General features: G+C 41.8%; 1 protein-coding gene across 5 annotated transcripts in view; it reads right to left on the bottom strand.

The window, feature by feature from the left end:
- The window catches only part of CNTN1 (contactin 1), a 520,093-nt gene that overhangs the window by 44,017 nt on the left and 455,281 nt on the right, over positions 1–20,795 (bottom strand). The gene's annotated exons all lie outside the window — the stretch shown is intronic.

The raw sequence follows: 20,795 nt of genomic DNA, 5'->3' as shown, positions 1-20,795 counted from the left end.
AATTTGAGTCTCCATCTTTGACTCTCTCCCATGCTGCCACTGCCCAGCACAGGTGAGTTTTCACTTAGCAGACTGCCTTCTACTCACTAGCCACTGCCCTAGCAAGGAATGGAATAGATATTCCTCTGCTTGATATTCCCTCCTGTAGCCGAGACTGGTAGACTACTGGAAACTCTCCAGATGCAACCCTGAGAGGGTTTAGTTCAGTGCTTGGCACATAATATATACTTAACAAATACCATCATTATACCTATTCTCCATAAATAACTAACCATTTCATAGTTTTCAGTCCATCATAATTTTCACATGAAATGTTCTCAGGTCTATCCTGAGACATTTTCTACTACAATTCATTTTTCAATAAGTTGGATTTGATTTTACTGCCCCTATAAGGCTATCATATGCTGCCAGTTCCAATTTGGTTTTAGCTCCATGTATGACATGGATTGGGTCCAAGTTGATTAGTTTGTTTCTACTCCAGAGCTTATAAGTGCTTAACAAATACCATAGAACAGTATCAATTTCAATGTTTCAGTGCATCAGTTATAAAGCAGATTGACAAAGACTGAAAAACAATAGTGATCAATCTACTACCCATTTCATCCATTTCTTGATCATTCCTCTGTGAAACATGTTCTTAAAAATACTTTCTTTGAATTTATCTTGAAGTTAGAGATCAAAGCAATATTACATAATAGCTTGATTAGCTGTCAGAAACCATTTTTCATGCCCTAAACAAATATTCTTGATTTTCAATTTTCCTGTGACAAAGAGCACTTGTGACAAGCTAGGTTTACTACATATTAGTTTACTAAAATAATATATACAATTCTATGTTCTACTGAATGAAAATTTTAGGAAGTTTTAGACAACAGTTGTTCTAAAATAATTTAAAACTTGAATAGAGGATTATAAATTTCATTTTTGCCCATTCACATGAAGGCTGATTCCAAAATCAGCTTATGGTATCTAATGAATTATGGATGGAATGCAGAGTGATTGATAATTCAGATTACATTTGCTATGCTTGAACACGGCATACAAAGTAAATACATTCTAAATATACTGACTGTATTTTCACATTTTTACACAGAACCATGAAAATATTTCAATTAAAAAATCCCATCTCTAATGATCAGTTGTTCTTTAATCAAACATTTAATAGGGTCCCTGAAATAATATCAGTTACAAATTCTATGATATTTTATCTCCCTCTCTATCTCTTGGTTTATTCTCCTTCCCCATACCCCACCCTACCTTTCCCTTTATCATCCCCTCACTCTACTATTTTTATTATTAGTAGTAGTAGTACATTTGTTAAGCATTTACTATGAGTCAAGGACTGTTCTATGCAATGGGGTAGATACAAGTTTTTTGGGTATTTTTAAATGGTATTTGTGAAGTTCTTACTATGTGCTGGGCCCTGTTCTAAGAGGTGGGGTAGATACAAGCTAGTCAGGCTGGACACAGTCCATGTTCTACATCAATCAATCAATCAATCGTATTTATTGAGCACTTACTATGTGCAGAGCACTGTACTAAGCGCTTGGGAAGTACAAATTGGCATCACATAGTCCCTACCCAACAGTGGGCTCACAGTCTAAAAGGGGGAGACAGAGAACAGAACCAAACATACCAACAAAATAAAATAAGTAGGATAGAAATGTACAAGTAAAATAAATAAATGAATAAATAAATAGAGTAATAAATATGTTATACATGGAGCACATAGTTTTAATCCCCATTTTACAGTTCTGGTAATTGAGGCACAGAGAGGTTAAACAACTTGTCAAGGTCACCCAGCAGGCAAGTGGCAGAGCAGGGAATAAAATCCATGTCCATCTCCTTGTAACCTTCCCGGCACTTAGAATAGTGCTTTGCGCATAGTAAGCGCTTAATAAATGCCATTATTATTATTATTATTATTATTATTATTATTATTATTATTACTCTGACTCCCAGGCCTCTTCTTTTATTCAGTTAATCTCATAAATTAATCAATCTCAGTCCCATCTGGGGCTCACAGTCTAAATAGGAGGGAGAACAGGCATTTAATACCTATTTTACAATTGAGGAAACTGAAGTGCAGAGAATAATAATAATGGCATTTATTAAGCGCTTACTATGTGCAAAGCACTGTTCTAAGTGCTGAGCACTGTTCTAAGAAGTTAGGTGACTTGTACAAGGTCACATAGCAAGCAATTGGTAGATCTAGGATTAGAACCCAGGTGATCTGACTTCCAGGCTCATGTTCTTTCCACTGTCAACCTACATTTTTTCACCACCTTTTCTTCCTCGTTTAATGTGGTTACCCAAAATTGATCTATTTGACCTGAACACTGTTTTTTTTTTTCTATGTCTAACAAGACATGGAACAATAAAGAGCTGAGGGTGACAGAGAGGACTGACACAGATTGGTGACGTGCCACCAAAACACACAATGGAGATTCAAGACTGAGGCAAAGTTTAGATGGTCAGTTGGAAGGGAACAAAGAAAGTCAGTTAAGGAATGAGGAGGAGAATAGATAGGTCAGGTGGAGCTAGTTGGTAGAGTGCCTTGAAGCATCTTTTGAGGACGCTGTTTGTTCGATGTAGAAAGATGGGGTGGAGGGTTTGGAAGAGCGGGGAGATGTGTGACAAATGATACTTCAAGAAGAAAACCTGTAAGAGGGGAGGCGGGGAGACCAGAAAAAGGCTGAAACTGCAGTCTAGTCACACTATTACCACAGCTAGTGCCAGGGTGGTAACCTGGTGGAGAAGAAAGGGCTGGGACCCAAATGTTTGTTGCATAAGAAGGCCCAGCCGGATTTGACAGAAGATTGAACTTGAGTTGAAAGAGCAAATAGTCAATCAATTAATCATATTTATTGTTTACTGTGTGCAGACCACTGTAATAAGTACTGTAATAGAGAAGCAGCGTGGCTCAGTGGAAAGAGCCTGGGCTTGGGAGTCAGAGGTCGTGGGTTCGTATCCCAGCTATGCCGCTTGTCAGCTGTGTGACCTTGGGCAAGTCACTTAACTTCTCTGAGCCTCAGTTCCCTCATCAGTAAAATGGGGATTAAGACTGTGAGCACCACGTGGGACAACCTAATCACCTTGTATCCCCCCAGAATTTAGAACAGTGCTTTGCACATAGTAAGCACTTAACAAATACCATAATTATTATTATTATTATTATTTCATTCATTCATTCATTCAACCTTATTTATTGAGTGCTTACTGTGTGCAGAGCACTGTACTAAGCACTTGGGAGAGTACAATACCACAATATCAGACACAATCCCTGACCACAAAAAATTTACAGTCTAGAGGCGGGAGAGTACAATACTTGGGCACAATCCCTGTTGAACATGAGAGTTGTAGTCTAAAAGGTGGGAGAATGGGTATTTAATCCCCATTTTACAAGGAGGAAACTGAGGCACTGAGAAGGCAAATGACTTGCCCAAGATCACACAGGCAAGAGGTGGAGCGGGGATTAGAACTAGATCCTCTGACTCCCAGGCCTGTGTGCTTTCCAGTAGGCCATGTTGCTTCAATTTATTCTATGAAGCAGTTGATTACACTGTTTCAACTTATTCTATGGATTCAGGCTAAAGGATATAAGAAGAGATCTGGATGCAGGGTAAGAATATGCTTCTGCATCTCTGGAAAACTCTTCCAGCTCAACAGATCTCAAAATCATCCAAAAAATCCCAGAAACAGTTGTTCAGGAATCACTGCACTGGGATGACTGTCATCTAGAGGCCCACAAAGGAGAAGGAATGGAAATGGTTGTAAACCATTTCATTGAATCAATGAGGTGCTAAGGTATGACAATGACTCTAAAGAAAACTGAGACTAATCAATCAATGGTATTTTTTTGAGTGCTTACTATGTGCAAAGCACTGTACTAAGCATTTGGGACAGTATGATACAACAGAATTAGCAGATTCATTCCCTGCCCATAACGAGCTTACAATCTAGAGTGATGTATCAGTATTGCATATAGCCATCCACATATATTGGCGTGGCTCAGTGGAAAGAGCACAGACTTTGGAGTCAGAGGTCATGGGTTCAAATCCTGGCTCCAACACTTGTAAGCTGTGTGACTTTGGGCAAGTCACTTCACTTCTCTGGGCCTCAGTTACCTCATCTGTAAAACGGGGATGAAGACTGTGAGCCCCATGTGGGACAACCTGATCACTTTGTAACCTCCCCAGCGCTTAGAACAGTACTTCGTACATAGTAAGCACTTAATAAATGCCATCATCATCATTATTATTATGTAGGTAAACACTTCCATATAATCTCTATGGGCATGGATCATGTCTACCAACTCTGTTGTATTATACTCTCCCAAGTACTTAATTCTGTACCCTGCAAGCAGTAGGCACTCAAAAAATGCCAGTGATTGATTGATCAATGGCACAATGATAAATAACAGAGGAGAAATCCAAATTAAGAAAGCCAACCTATCCTTAGTAAGAGTGTCAGAGTGTGTCCAACTTGTACTTCCCAAGCACTTAGTACAGTGTTCTACACATAGTAAGAGCTCAATAAATACGATTGAATGAATGAATGAATGGCGGAGGTGTGGTATCAAGCTCCAGACAAAAGTAAAGGTCTCCAGAGTCATAATGTCATCCAACCTTCTCTACAGCAGTGAGACCTGGAATCCACTCAAACGCCACCTCCAGCTCCTTAAGCAGTTCCACCAGCAGCACTAACAGGGCCATACTCAAGTGGTAAGATAAGATCTCGAACAATATGGGCAGAGAATATGTCTGTTTATTGTTAGATTGTGCTCTCCCAATCTGTGAATACAGTGCTATGCCCACTGTAAGCACTCAATAAATATGATCGGTTGATGGACTGACAGAAGTTCTAGAGCAAAGTCAGTCTCCTAGCATCAAAACTATGCTCACCTTAACATGGCTACACTAGGTGCGACATGAGAGGAATCAATTGATCAATCGATTGTATGCACTGAGCAGTTATGGTGTAAAGAGCACTGTACTAACAGCTTGACTAAGTACAATATAGCAGATTTGGTGGACAAGGAGCCTACAGTCTGGAGGGAAATGAGTGACAGCAGAATCTCAAACAGCGGCTATATGGAGACTTGAAATGGGATATCAAAAGTAAAAAGTAGAGAGGAAATATTTAAAGGATATAAATTCATTCATTCATTCAATCGTATTTATTGAGTGCTTACTGGGTGCAGAGCACTGTACTAAGCACTTGGGAAGTACAAGTCAGCAACATATAGAGACAGTCCCTACCCAACAACGGGCTCACAGTCTAGAAGGGGGAGACAGACAACAAAACAAAACATGTAGACAGTTGTCAAAACCATCAGAATAAATAGAATTATAGTTATATATTTATATACATATATACATATGTATATTTATTCTGATATAAATGCCACATCTCAGCTGGAAACAGGGAGTCGACTCCAGAGGACTGCGCAGCATGAGGTAACTACTATCAAGAAAATACTAACTCCATTCAAACAAAGCTTTGGAAGATATGAGAAGGCAAAACAGAATACAATGCCAGACACTGCAAACATGACAAAAAAGCAAGAAGCAGCCTTTTTATAAGGCCAGGACTGTGGGTTCTGCATTGTCTTTTTCAGGGGCATACACACATGGGTGAATTTTGAGAGCAAAGGACAAGCCAGACTTTGGGCAAATCACTTCTCTGTGCCTCAGTCACCTCCTCTATAAAAATGGGGATTTAGACGTGAGTCTCACATGGAACAGAGACTGTGTCCAACACATTTGCTTGTATCCACCCGTGCTTAGTAGAGTGCCTGGTGCATAATAAGCTCTTAACAAATACCATAACTATTATTATTATTATAGCAAAAAAAATTGCCAGAAGGGAACACGAAGGCAAAGGCACAGCGATTTTTTCAGTCAGCTCCGTTATAGACTGATAAAGAATTGATATCTCTTAGAATTGCCAATGGGAGAGGGATTGAGGAGAGGAGATGAAATAAAGAAAAGATACCAGGAAGAAAAATTTGAGAAGGGCAAAAGAGAAGGGCAAAATGAGGTAACAAGAAAGAGACAGAACAATCAAAAGGAAGAAGCAGGACAAGGAAAGGAGACGAGGAAAAAGGAACCAAACAAAAACAATTCTTAAGTGATCAAATTGCAAAAAGGAGAAAAATACATATTATGTAAAAGTCTAGATTATATACAGTACAAGGATTGGGAAATAGTGTAGAAGAGTAAGGTCTTTGTTACAAAATTGTTTTGTTAAACTGGCAATTCTATTTAGCAATTCTGCTTTATTAAAGGTGCTTATTTTCTCAATTTAGTGCTCAAAACATACAGTTAAACTCCCTTCACATGAGAATTTCCAGTGGACTGAAGGAAAGCCAATGAATTGCTCTTATTCACCCATTTTCTGGTGAGGTTTTGATAAGAAGACTCAGAAGACAGATTGTGAAATGACTATAGTTTTGAGTTGGAGACAGAAATAATTTGGTTTTCAAATCTTTATGTCTACCCTTTGTACTGGAGCTGAGAATCTTGTTCCCATGCCTATTCTTTAATCATTTCAGCCTTCTGGATAAATAAGAAAAGGTCAAATGCTTCACATTTATTAACCATTCAGCTTCAAAGGAATACATGAACACTGACTAATGCTTCATATTTAAAATGGAAGTGTTTTTATTACCCATTTTTTCCATGGGAAACTCAGGGCGGTTTGCAAAGTGGCTAAAACTGGAGTCTTAACTAAGGAAAGGGGTGTTTGCGTGGGAGGCTTAACAGAATTCACGGACTTCTAGCAAGGGTATCCCAGAGTCCCTAGGACTTTGCATCCATACTAACCTACCTTCCCCTTCCTGCACACACATTTTATTATGGTATTTGTTAAGCACATACTATGTGCCATGCATTGTTCTAACCGTTGGGGTAGATACAAGCTAATCATACTTAGAGAAGCAGCCATGGCTCAGGGGAGCCTGGCTTGGGAGTCAGAGGTCATGGGTTCTAATCCCAGCTCCGCCCATTTGTCAGCTGTGTGACCTTGGGCAAGTCACTTCACATCTCCATGCCTCAGTTGTCATCTGTAAAATGGGGATTAAGAATGTCAGCCCCACGTGGGACAACCTGATCGCCTTGTATCCCCCCCCCACCCCCAGTGCTTAGAACAGTGCTGGGCACATAGTAAGTACTTAACAAATGCCATTATTGTTATTATTACTATTATGATATTGGGCACAGTCCATGTGCCACATGGGGCTCACACTCTTAATCCCCATTTTACAGATGACAACTGAGGCATGGAGATGTGAAGTGACTTGCCCAAGGTCACACAGCAGAGCCAGAGTTAGAACCCAGATCCTTATGACTCCCAGGTCTGTGTTCTATTCACTAGGCCATGTCGTTGCTCAAAGGGAAAGGAAAGCATGTGATGAGCCCATTGTTAGGTAGGGACCGTCTCTCTATGTTGCCGATTTGTACTTCCCAAGCGCTTAGTACAGTGCTCTGCACACAGTAAGTGCTCAATAAATACGATTGAATGAATGAATATCCCACTTTTCAGCATAAATACTATGGCAGTCTAGCTTTCAGTCAACATTTTCCTCACAGGCCTTAAATCATTATTATGAACAATAGCAATTAATAATTACAGTACTTGGTAAGCACTTACTATGTGCCAAGCACTGTTCTAAGCCCTGGGATAGATACAAGGTGATCGGGTTGGACACAGTCCCTGCCCAACAAGGGGCTCGCAGTCTTAATCCCCATTTTATAGATGAGGTAACTGAGGCACAGAGAAGTTAAGTGACTTGCCCAGGAAACACAGTAGACAAATGGCAGAGCCGGGATTAGAATCCAGGACCTTCTGACTCCCAGTCTCATGCTCTATCCACTAAGCCATTCTACTTCTGAGAAGAATCTATCACTTCACCTGTAGAGTGAGAAAGTGGAAAGCTAGAGAGCACCGAAGAGTTAGGAACTAGAACAATGCCTCAGGTATTATCATCTGCATGTGGATGAGGTCAGCCTGGTGAAACATAGACTACCCACCTTTTAACAAGGTCTTACCAAAGCCTGAGGAAACTTAGATACCCAACTTGTGAGGGACACCTGCCAGAATGCCAGACAGGTGAGAGAAAATTGCTTTATCCCTATACCAAAGAAGCCAATATATTTATTTCTAGGCAGTAGGTACCATTGACTTCTTTTCTATTCTCCACATTTCTTTATCTTACTCCCTGATTTCCTATAACTCAATTTCCTATAACCCAACCTGCCCACTCCACCCCTCTAATTCCAACCTACTCACTGTACTTTGATCCCTTCTATCTCACCGCCGACCTCTTGCCCACCTCCAGCCTCTGGTGTGGAATGCCCTGTCTCTTCAATTGTAACAATCAATTACTCTTCCCACCTTCAAATCCTTCTTAAAAGCATATTTCTTCCAATAGGCCTTCTCCAACTAAACCTTCATTTCTTCTTCTCTCACTCCCTTCTGTATTGCCCTTGCACTTGGATTTGCACCTTTCTTTCGCTCCTCCCTCAACCCCACAGCTTTTATGCATATATCCACAATATATTTATTTATATCACTGTCTGCCTCCCCATCTAAACTCTAAACTTGCTGTGGGAAGGGAATGTGTTGACCAATTCTGTTATATTGTACTTTCTCACATGTTTTGTTTTGTTGTCTGTCTTCCCCTTCTAGACTGTGAGCCCGTTGTTGGGTAGGGACCATTTCTGTATGTTGCTGACTTGTACTTCCCAAGCACTTAGTACAGTGCTCTGCACACAGTAAGCACTCAATAAATGCGATTGAATGAATGAAAGTACTTAGAACAGTGCTTTGCATGCAGAAAGTGCCTAAATACAGTTGACTGATTGATTGAGTAGGACATCCTACTTTATAACCAAGATGATCAAAAAACCTCAATGTGCGAACTCCATCGGATAGTGAAACCATTCAGTTTGTGCCCAGAATGAGGGTACTGCTATTGTCTTTTGGCTCCTAGCACAACCTTTTTTTTCCCTGCACATTTAGGGCAGATGCCAAAACTGACAAACAGAGGAGGTCAGAGCAGCATGGCTTAGTGGCTAGACCATGGGCCTCGGAGTCAGAAGGACCTGGGTCCTAATCCTGGCTCCGTCACTTGTCTGCTCTTTGACCTTGGACAAGACACTTCACTTATCTGGCCTAAATTACCTCATCTGTAAATTGGGGATTAAGACTGTGAGCCCCGTGTGGGACAGGGTGTGCCCAACCTGATTAGCTTGTAACTACCCCAGTGCTTAGAACGGGGCTTGGCACATTGTAAGGGTTTAACAAATACCATGATTATTATTACCTCTCATCGGTACTGCCACAGAAGTGGGATGAAGTGAATATCCTGAGATCCTGGCCTTTCCCTTAGGTTCCCTGAGGGTTAGGAACCTTTCTTACTCCAAGCATTTTAGTCACTGTAGCTGCTGCTGCTACTGTGAGACAACTCTTGAAATCTCCCTAGTTACATTGTCCATAGTAACCCAGAATGCAATGTGGGGCTATGTGATGGTAGTGATTTTGCTGGGCTACTAGTGGAACTGATTTCCACCCCATGGCCCCTAGAAATGGCTGCGGTCCTAGTGGTCATCCCTACCAGCTTCCTGGGGAGGAATACTAGCCAGAACATGGTAAAAAGCCAAGGAAATGTCACTAGAAAGCAGTCCCATTCTGCCCATTTCTTTCTCTCCCCACCCAAGTTCTGCCACTGCTTCTCCACTTTGGATATCTCTGGAAACCTCCTCAAGGAATCTTCTCCATTAATCATCACGTAAAAAATAATTCCGATGGATCCCCACTACTACCTGAAAACCAAAGACAATGATCTTCCACCAAGTCACACCAGGTCACTAACGAGACATTTTTAAGCCAAAATCCCCAGGGGTTGCTGTGGATACCTCCCAAGTCCCCCTTTCTTCTGTTGCCGTGGTTGCTTCCACGTTTGACTCAGATATGTATTTCTCCACAGAGAGAAAATGCAGGGGGATAGGAGGACAGGAGTCCTGGCAGTGAGGAGCTTCTGCCAAGGCAGTTGCGGATGAATATCAGAACATTTTTTTCCTACATCTTGAACATCACTGCACAGGAGGAATCAATGCCTCTTTTTCTTCTTGACAGAGTTACATTGGGGCCTGCATGCTATAACAACCTAAGATAAAGACATCATTGGTAAATGCCTTTTGCTAAAACAGAGCTTGTATTATAGCTGAATGAGAGGGTGGAGGTGGCAAGAATTTTCTGCCATCTTATCCAAACTCCTAGAGGCATCTTGGCAATCTAGAGCAAGAGAACAAAGGCTTTTTTCTGCTTTATATACTATGTACACATTTGCCCATCGCATTTTATAGCCAATGGTTCTATTCATCTGAATCTGGCACATCTGGGAGTTGCCCACACAATTTCCACTAAAATTTACAAATCTTTTAATGTAATTGCAGATCCAACCTTTTATCTATAGTGCAGATACAATTATGCTGGTGAAAGGGCCAGGTATTTCTAAATCCTCTTTTCCACCATTCAATTTTGTTTCTTTTGACCTCTGTATTTCTACCATGGCTTAGTCCAGGAAAAAAGAGAGAGGGACTTTCCCCTTCCTGGCTATAATGGAGAGGAGTGTGAAGTAACATATAAATAGAACAGAGTTCCTCTTCATATATCTTGGGGTCATTTCTTCATTTTCTTTCTGTTTGATAATAATAATAACAACAATAATAATAATTGTATTTGTTAATAATAATAATAATTGTGGTATTTGTTGAGCACTTACTATGTGCCAGGCACTGTATTCATTCATTCAATCGTATTTATTGAGCACTTACTGGGTGCAGAGCACTGTACTAAGCGCTTGGAAAGTACAATTTGGCAACAAATAGAGGCAATCCCTACCCAACAACAGGCTCACTGTACTAAGTGCTGGGGCAAAGAAAAGCAAATCTGGTTCGACGTAGTCCCTGTCCCACGTGGGGTTCATTGTCTCAATCCCCATTTTACAGAGGAGGTCATTGAGGCACAAAGAAGTGAAGTGACTTGTAAGGTCACACAGCAGACAAGTGGTGAAGCTCTGATTAGAACCCATGACTTTCTGACTCCCACACTCATGCTCTACCCTCTATTCCATACTGCTTCGCACTACTATGTGTCAAGCACTGTTCTAATTAATTCCGATGGATCCCCACTACTACCTGAAAATCAAGCTAATCTAGTTGGACACAGTCTCTGTCCAACATGGGGCTCAGAGTCTTAATCCCCATTTTACAGATGAGGCAACTGTGACACGAAGAAGTGGAGTGACTTGCCCAAAGTCACTCAGACGGACAAATAGCAGAGCCAGTATGAGAACCCAGGTCCTTCTGACTCCCAGGCCACACAGCAACTGACAGTTCCATTAGCATAACCTTTGGGAGTTACTAATATTTGGTATATTGGAAGTTAGACTCTACCTCAACTCCAGGAAATCATCGTTCCTCTGCACCTGACTGGTGTGGTATCAAGTATGAGTTTTTAATTTTCTTCGATCTGCTCCCTTCCTTATTGTTTCTCCTCTGAGAGACTTTTAATGATCAATCAATCATGCTCAATCTATCAATCAGTGGTATTTGTTGATAGCTTACTGTCCGCAGGGCACAGTACTAAGAGCTTGGGAGAATATAACGCAACACAGTTAGTAGACAATTTCTCTGCCCAAAACTAGCTTAGAATCTGGAGATGAGAATTCATCACCCAATTAGCATTGTAGTGTATGTCTACAAGCTGGCAGGGGGTTGGTTCATTCATTCATTCATTTGTATTCATTGAGCACTTACTGTGTGCAAATTACTGCAGTATTAATAATAATGATGGCATTTATTAAGTGCTTACTATGTGCAAAGCACTGTTCTAAGCGCTTGGGAGGTTACAAGGTGATCAGGTTGTCCCACGTGGGGGGCTCACAGTCTCAATCCCCATTTTATAGATGAGGTAACTGAGGCACAGAGAAGTTAAGTGACTTGCCCAAAGTCACACAGCTGACAAGTGGTGGAGCTGGAATTTGAACCCAGGACCTCTGACTCCAAAGCCTGCTCTTTCCACTGAGTAAATGCTTGGGAGAGTATAACAGCAAACAGACACATTCCTGCCCACAGTGAGCTCACAATCTAGAGGAGGAGAGAGACTTTAATATCAATAAATAAACAGATAAATAAATAAATGACAGATATACATGGATACATACATATGTTCTGTGGGGATGGGAGGGAGGAGGGATGAAGGAGCAAGTAAAAGTGGCACAGAAGGGATTGGGAGAAGAGAAGCAGAGGGCTTAGTCAGGGAAAGTTTTTTGAGGGAGATTTGCCTGCAGATGGGGAGGGAATCAATCCCATACCCCTAGACTGTAGACTGTAGTCTTCTAGACCGTAAGCCCGTTGTTGGGTAGGGACTGTGTCTATATGTTGCCAACCTGTACTTCCCAAGTGCTTAGTACAGTGCTCTGCACACAGTAAGCGCTCAATAAATATGATTGAATGAATGAATACCCCTAGAAGAGCTGGACAGGGTAGTTGCTGGAAATATGGGTGCACCTTCATTTAGGAGAGTACTTTTCTCATCAAAATAATAATAATAATAATAATAATAATAATAATAATAATAATGGTATTTATGAAGTGCTTACTACGTGCAAAGCACTGTTCTAAATGGTAGCCTGCAGGAGGTGGTTTTTCAGTCAGATCATTCTGGGTTCAGTTCTTCAAATCAGCCCAGAGGTAGAAACATAATGATGCTGTACTGCCCCGCTAAATGGCTACGCTTGCCTGCCTGTGCCTTGCTCTGCTGCTCCTGCTAGCTTCTGGCTCCACTCTGTCCAGTCATACTAAGGACAACCTGTATAATTTTTTCTTTTGCAGCTGCTGCTCTCTGTTGTTCTTTGTGGCTTTTTGCTGTTTTCTTTTCCGTTGATTCCACATTAAAGTGAAAAAGACCACTTAAACCTTAAGTACCCAAAAATGACAGCTTACCAAATTGGCAAAGGCGCAGTGGTACCTTCTGCTCTGGGCCCACAAACTGCACCCTCTATCTCTGCCAACCCTCTCTCGATGTATGAGACTGGTCACAAGAGCCCAGGGCAAAGAGAGTGTGAATGGCTCAATGCAAACCATGACCCCTACTGTGAAACAATTTAAGCACGTGTCCGCTGGAACCATGACTTTTATTTTTATTTTTATTTTTTAGTAATAATGATGGTATTTGTTAAGCGCTTACAATGTGCAAAGCACTGGATACCTCTACCCCAATTGCATGGCATGTGGCCAGAAAAGGGGCACTGCTCTAATTTCACAACCGAAATATGTTTCACATTGAGACAACACACATTCAGGCATACAGTCTCCCTGTTGGCAGAATCATCTCCCAATCTAAGCACAACTCTGCCATGTTCCTACACATAAAATATGACCGACACATCCAATAGGGTAGTTTTGGTCCAAAACATTTGTACTCAGAAATTACCTGGCTTCCTAACTTAGGGAATCAGGTGTTTTATGCTATATATAGATCTTAGATTTTTAACTGTGGGACATAGATGGAAAGGCACACCTCCAGGTTCAAAGATGATGATGCTTTTGACAATAAGATTTGAAGCAGCATGGCTCAGTGGAAAGAGCACAGGCTTGGGAGTCAGCAGCCATGTGTTCTAATCCCAGCTCAACCACATGTCAGCTGTGTGACTTTGGGCAAGTCGCTTCTCTTCTCTGGGCCTAAGTTCCCTCATCTGTAAAATGGGGATGAAGGCTGTGAGCCCCACCTGGGACAAGCTGATTACCTTGTATCCCCCCCAGCACTTAGAACAGTGCTTGGCACATAGTAAGCGCTTAACAAATACCATTATTATAATAATAATAATTATTATTATTATCAGTAGGCCAGTTTAGCAGACAATTCCTTCAACAGTGAGTGCATGCAAAGTTTGCCCCTTCCTGAACTTTTTATATCTTTTATAAACAAAAGTTGACAATTTTATTTCTCCTCATTATTGTAACAGTATTCCCAAATTCTTTGCTACTGGTCATTATCTATGCTAATATGAATCTATACATCAGTTTCCTTTCATAAATAATCATTCAGTGGTAATCCATCAATTGAGTGCTTAAATTCTGTGTAACTCAGTCACAGGATCCCTTTCCATTCAAAAGGCTGGCATTTGGGGGAGATAATAACTGTGGCAGTTGTTAAATGACATATGTGAAATGCTAACCACTATACTAAGCGGGAGGTCAGACATAGCCCCTGTCCCACATGGGAATCACTGTCAAGGTGAGAGGAAGAACAGGTGTTAATCTCCATTTTACTGCTCTTTCTGCTATTTCTGTGATGGCCTACAGGCTTTGCTCAGACATTTATTTCCCCACAAGGGGAAATTATAGGGGGAAAGGAGAATGGGAACACAGACAGGATTCAAAATCTTTACTCCCTCTGACCTGGACTGTAAACTCCATGGGGGACAATGACTGTGTCCGACCAATTAATAATAATAATGATGGCATTTATTAAGCGCTTACTATGTGCAAAGCACTGTTCTAAGTGCTGGGGAGGTTACAAGGGGATCAGGTTGTCCCACGGGGGGCTCACAGTCTTAATACCCATTTTACAGATGAGGTCACTGAGGCCCAGAGGAGTGACTTGCCCAAAGTCACACAGCTGACAAGTCGTGGAGCCGGAATTTGAACCCATGACCTCTGACTCCAAAGTCTGTGCTCTTTCCACTGAGCCATGCTGCTTCTCTAGCTTGTATATACTCCAGTGCTTTGAACAGTGTTTGGCACATAGTAAATGCTTAACAAATGTAATAATAATAACAACAGCAACAACAACAATAATGATGACAGTAATATTAATTTTACAGATGTAGACAGTTAGGTACACAGCAATAAAATGCCTTGTCCAAGTTCACCCAGCAGGCCAGTGACAGCTAGGATTGGAACCTTGACCCTCTAAGCCTGAGTTCTTTCCTTTAGGCATTAGATTTAAAAAGGCAAATACTAAGAAGACTGGGTTTGAAGAGCAGCATGACCTAGTGAAAAGAGCACGGAACTTGCAGGGGAACTGGGTTCTAATCCCAGCTCTGTCACTTGTCTGCTGTGCGGCCTTGGCAAATCACTTCACTTCTCAAATCAAATCACTTCCCAGTGACCTCGTCTGTAAAATGGGGATTTAGACTGTGAGTCCTATGAGGGACAGGGACCGTGTCCAACCCGATTATCTCGTACCTGCCCAAAAGCCTAGTAAAATGCTTGGCACATCGTAAGTGCTTAAAAATACCATAAAAATGAAAGGTTAATTGTTAATATTTTAAATACGAATTTGAAATTTAGAAAAGTTTTCTTCCTTTCTTTACCCCCATGCTGAGTTTGGGGTCCAGAAAGGAAAGTGCAGGTTAAAAGAATAAGAAATTTTGAAAATGTTAGTACTGTTGGACATCACCCTCCTGGTTTGCTTTATTTAGATCCATGGGAAACAATGTGGGTAGGCTTCCAAAATGCTTGTTTTCAATCTGAACTACTTCTGTCCAAAAAACATATATTTTAAGTCAGTATTCCTATCTAGCATACTTAATGCTTCCTAAGACATTGAAATATGAAATGAAAACATCTCACAGGGCCAAGATAAATTCCAACATCGAAGCTCTTTCTACTTTTTCCAGGGGCTTTTATAACGAATTCACAGTTCCTGTTCTTTCAAACATTATTCCAGCCTCCAGAACAATAAAAACAACACTGTATTTGTGTCTACAGCTCTCCATTTGTTTTTACAGCTCAGTCCATCAGTTCTCCAAAAAGTTGTTTGTTTAGAGCATAGTATCAGTACTGTGTAGGGTTCGGTGATCAGAATGGCCAGCCTAAGAGGTTAACAGTGATGTCAGTCATTCTACACCCACTGCTGAAGTAAATGCCAAGGGCTTATGAATGCATGGTTGCTGTGCCCTGACTGTTTCCGGAATATTCATTAAGAGAGTGCTCTACTCTGGTCAGGGACATACTAGGTCAATTGTTGACTCCTGGGCATCTGCCCAAAGCCTTGGAATCCCTTTGACTAGAAATCCTTCTGAAATTCCTCTAGATCACCTACGAGGCAGGAAAACACAGTGTCTAACAAGATAAGTAATATGGAGCTTTTCAAACTGGCAAGTGAGAAGAAAATGGGGACAACATTCCCCTGGGATGCACTTTAAACCCACATAGAAGGAGATTATTTTGAACCTAATTGTCTTCATTCTCGAATACAGCAGATTCTTTTTGAAGAGACAGCAAATGAACCTCCAAATCTGAGGGTTCATCACACAGAACTGTGCTGCATTCTACTAGTTGCCTTTTACCTTGAGTCTAAACCACCCTGGAACAAAATGTGTGCAAGCTGCCTTCATGTAAGCTTTTCTGAAGGTTCATCAAAGCCTTATTCTTAGTCACATTTCCTCCAAGAGGCCTTCCATCACTAAGCCCTCTTTTTCTCTTCTCCTATTCCATTCTGCATTGCTCTGACTTGCTCCCTTTATTCGTCCCTCCTCCCAGCCCCAAAGCAATTATGTACATATCTGCAATTTATTTCTAATAATAATAATAATAATAATAATAATGACATTTGTTAAGTGCTTACTATGTGTGAAGCACTGTTCTAAGTGCTGTGGGGGGAATACAAGGTGATCAGGTTGTCCCATGTGGGGCTCACAGTATTAGTCCCCATTTTACAGATAAGGTAACTGAGGCTCAGAGAAGTCAAGTGACTTGCCCAAAGTCACACAGCAGATAAATGGCAGAGTCGGGATTAGAACCCATGACCTCTGACTCCCAAGCCTGGGCTCTTTCCCCTAAGCCATGCTGCTTCTTAATAATGTCTGTCTCCCCTTCTAGAATGTAAGCTCACTGTGGACACGGAATGTGTCTGTTTATTGTACTTTCCCCAAGTGCACAGTACAGTGCCCTGCACACAGTAAGCGCTCGATAAATAAAATTAAATGAGTGAATAATAATGATAATAATGGCACTTATTAAGTGCTTACTATGTGCAAAGCACTGTTCTAAGCACTGGGGAGGTTATAAGGTGATCAGGTTGTTCCACAGGGGGCTCACAGTCTTTATCCTCATCTTACAGATGAGGTCACTGAGGCACAGAGTAGTTATGTGATTTGCCCAAAGTCACACAGCTGACAACTGGAGAAGCTGGTATTGGAACCTATGATCTCTGACTCCAAAGCCCTTGCTCCTTCCACTGAGCCACACTGCTTCTCTGCAGTGTAGTGCATTGTAGATGAAGTGTAGATAAAACCTGCCAGGCACTAAACTTCTCACTCATATTCTCTCAGCTTCCAGTTCACACTTTGCTTCCTTTTGAACAGGGTTTGGCAATAGAGTTTCAGACATGAATTGGCTATGACACTAGCAGTACTATCATATCATAGTATCATAGTGTCATAGCAGAAGCCTTCCCCAATTAAGCCCTCTTATTCCCCAACTCCCCATGCTCCTGCATCGTCTATGTACCTGGATCTGGATCTGGACATTTGGTATTCAACCCAGCCTTAGTCACATGACACTTAGGTACATGTTTTTAATTATTCATTAATATTGATGTCTGTCTCCCCCCCTAGACTGTAAGCTCACTGTAGGCAGGGAACATGTCTACCAACTCTGCTACACTGAAGTCCCCCAAGCAATCAATCCATCAGTGATATTTATTGAGTACTTATTTTTGCAGAGCGCTTACTAAGTGCTTGGGAGAGTACAATACAACAGAAGTAGCCATGTATCATTATAGTGTAGTCTCCCAAAGCCCCTCTCTGTATCACACCCGGAGAGTTTCCAGTACTCTACCAATCTCGACTATGGGAGGGAGAGTAAAGCAGAGGCATGCCCATTTCACTCCTAGCATGGGTAGTGGCTAGCAAATGGAAGGCAATCTGCTACAAGTCAAAACTCACCTGTGCTGGGCAACAGTGGCATGGGAGAGAGTCAAGGCTGGAGACACAGGTTTACTGAGCGGAAGAAGGCAATGGTAAACCATTTCCATATTTTGACCAAGAAAATTCTATGGATTCACTACCAGAACAACTGTAAATGGAGCTGGGACATTCTGGGAGAGATGTGTCCATCCATGCAGTTGCTATGGGTGGGAGATGGGTCAACAGCATAAGACAAGATAAGCTCTCCCAGTGCTCTGCACATAGTAAGTGTTCAACAAATACAACTGACTGACTGGCTAGAATGCAAACCATAATTGGGGCGGTGATTGTTTCCAACCTGGACACATTGTATCTACCCCAGCTTTTAGTTCAGTGTTTGGCACAGAGCAGGCACTTAAATTCCATTGTTAATATTATTACTATTATTTGATTATTATTGCTATTATCATCACCACCACTACAAGAGCATGGTGGCTCACCAAAATGATTCAAAATCATGACCAGCTGTCAAAGTTAAGTGCCCAGTTTGGCGGGTCTCATGAAAATTTCTTGAAAGGTTCTGCCTTTAGAATTTAAGTGGTTACACCAAAGTGCTGGGAGTTCATAAGTAATTGATGTAAAAAGTCTTGGGAACTCTTTGGATCAGGCATCCATGTATAACCTGTCTGCCTGTCTATTTGTTTTGTCTTGTTATCTGTCTCCCACTTCTAGACTGTGAGCCCATTGCTGGGTAGGGATTATCTCTATCTTTTGCCAAATTATACTTTCCAAGCGCTTAGTACAGTGCTCTGCACACAGTAAGTGCTCAATAAATACAATGGAATAAATGAATGGAATGACACACTGTGTTTTCACACATTTTGCCTAGGACATTGTTGGGAAATTAGGTCTTCCAATTTGGGCTTAATTCAGTCCTTCATTCAGTCATATTTATTGAGCGCTTACTGAGTTCAGAGCACTATACTAAGCACCTGGGAGAGTACAATGCAACAATAAACAGAAAATTCCCTGCCCACAGCGAGTTTACAGTCTAGAGGATGAGCTTACTGTGACATGTTATTGGAAGAACGTGAAGAATGGCTGAGTACTACAGCGTGAGTTTACCACTAGATTGTAAACTCTTTGAGGGCAACTTCACAGCTACTAATTCTATTACATTCCCCCAAGTGTTTGGTTTGGTATTCTGCAAATCACAGGTGCATAATAAATACTATTATTTATTACTAGTATTATTATACTACATCTCTGCCCCTGCTCTGCCTCCCTCCAGGCTCGCATTTCCTCCTGCCTTCAGGACATCTCCATCTGAATGTCTGCCCGCCACCTAAAACTCAACATGTCCAAGACTGAACTCCTTGTCTTCCCTCTCAAACCCTCCCAAACCCTGCCCTCTCCCTGACTTTCCCATCACTGTTGACGGCACTACCACCCTTCCCATCTCACAAGCCCGCAACCTTGGTGTCATCCTCGACTCCGCTCTCCCCTCTGTTCACCCCTCACATCCAATCCATCACCAAAACCTGCCGGTCTCACCTCCGCAACATTGCCAAGATCCACCCTTTCCTCTCCATCCATACCACTACCCTGCTCATTCAAGCTCTCATCCTATCCCATCTGGATTACTGCATCAGCCTCCTCTCTGATCTCCCATCCTCCTGTCTCTCCCCACTTCAATCCATACTTCATGCTGCTGCCCGGATCATCTTTATCCAGAAACGCTCTGGGCATGTTACTCCCCTCCTCAAAAATCTCCAGTGGCTACCAATCAACCTATGCATCAGGCAAAAACTCCTCACTCTCGGCTTCAAGGCTCTCCATCACCTCACCCCCTCCTACCTCATCTCCCTTCTCTCCTTCTACAGCCCAGCCCGCACTCTCCGCTCCTCAGCCGCTAATCTCATCGTGCCTCATTCTCGCCTGTCCCGCCGTCGACCCCCAGCCCACGTCATCCCCCTGGCCTGGAATGCCCTCGCTCCGCACATCCGCCAACCTAGGTCTCTTCCTCCCTTCAAAGCCCTACTGAGAGCTCACCTCCTCCAGGAGGCCTTCCCAGACTGAGTCCCCTCCTTCCTCTCCGCCTCCTCCCCTTGCCTTACCTCCTTCCCTTCCCCACACCACCTGTATATATGTTTGTACGTATGTATTACTCTATTTATTTATTTGTACATATTTATTCTGTTTATTTCATTTTGTTAATATGTTCTTTTTGTTGTCTGTCTCCCTCTTCTAGACTGTAATCCCACTGTTGGGTAGGGACCGTCTCTATTTGTTGCCAACTTGAACTTCCCAAGCACTTAGTACAGTGCTCTGCACACAGTAAGTGCTCAATAAATACAATTGAATGAATGAATGAATGAATGAATGAGATTTTTGCCAGAATTAAATCTGTGGGTTATGGAAAATTGAGTCTAATGGGAACAAACAACAGACTAGGTGATCATTTAGGAGTTCATCTGTGTGTAAAGATAGCCATAATAATAATAATAATAATAATGGCATTTATTAAGTGCTTACTATGTGCAAAGCACTGTTCTAAGCACTGGGGAGGTTACAAGGTGATCAAGTTGTCCCATGGGGGCTCACATTCTTAATACCCATTTTACAGATGAGGTAACTGAGGCACAGAGAAGTTAAATGACTTGCCCGAGGTCACACAGCTGTCAAGCGGAGGAGCCGGGATTTGAACCCATGACCTCTGACTCCAAAGCCCATGCTCTTTCCACTAAGCCACGCTGCTTCTCGTGTACCATACTAGTATGTATAGAGAGATTTCAGTGGCCATTTCTATTTACTGATAATGGGAAAGTATATCGGTGTATAATGGTGAAGCTGATTAACAGCATGGTGT

The sequence above is a fragment of the Tachyglossus aculeatus genome, chromosome 2 (assembly GCF_015852505.1).
Source record: "Tachyglossus aculeatus isolate mTacAcu1 chromosome 2, mTacAcu1.pri, whole genome shotgun sequence".
NCBI lineage: Eukaryota > Metazoa > Chordata > Mammalia > Monotremata > Tachyglossidae > Tachyglossus > Tachyglossus aculeatus.
The sequence above is the reverse complement of the archived record's forward strand: the minus strand, read 5'-3'. Positions and strand labels throughout refer to the sequence as shown.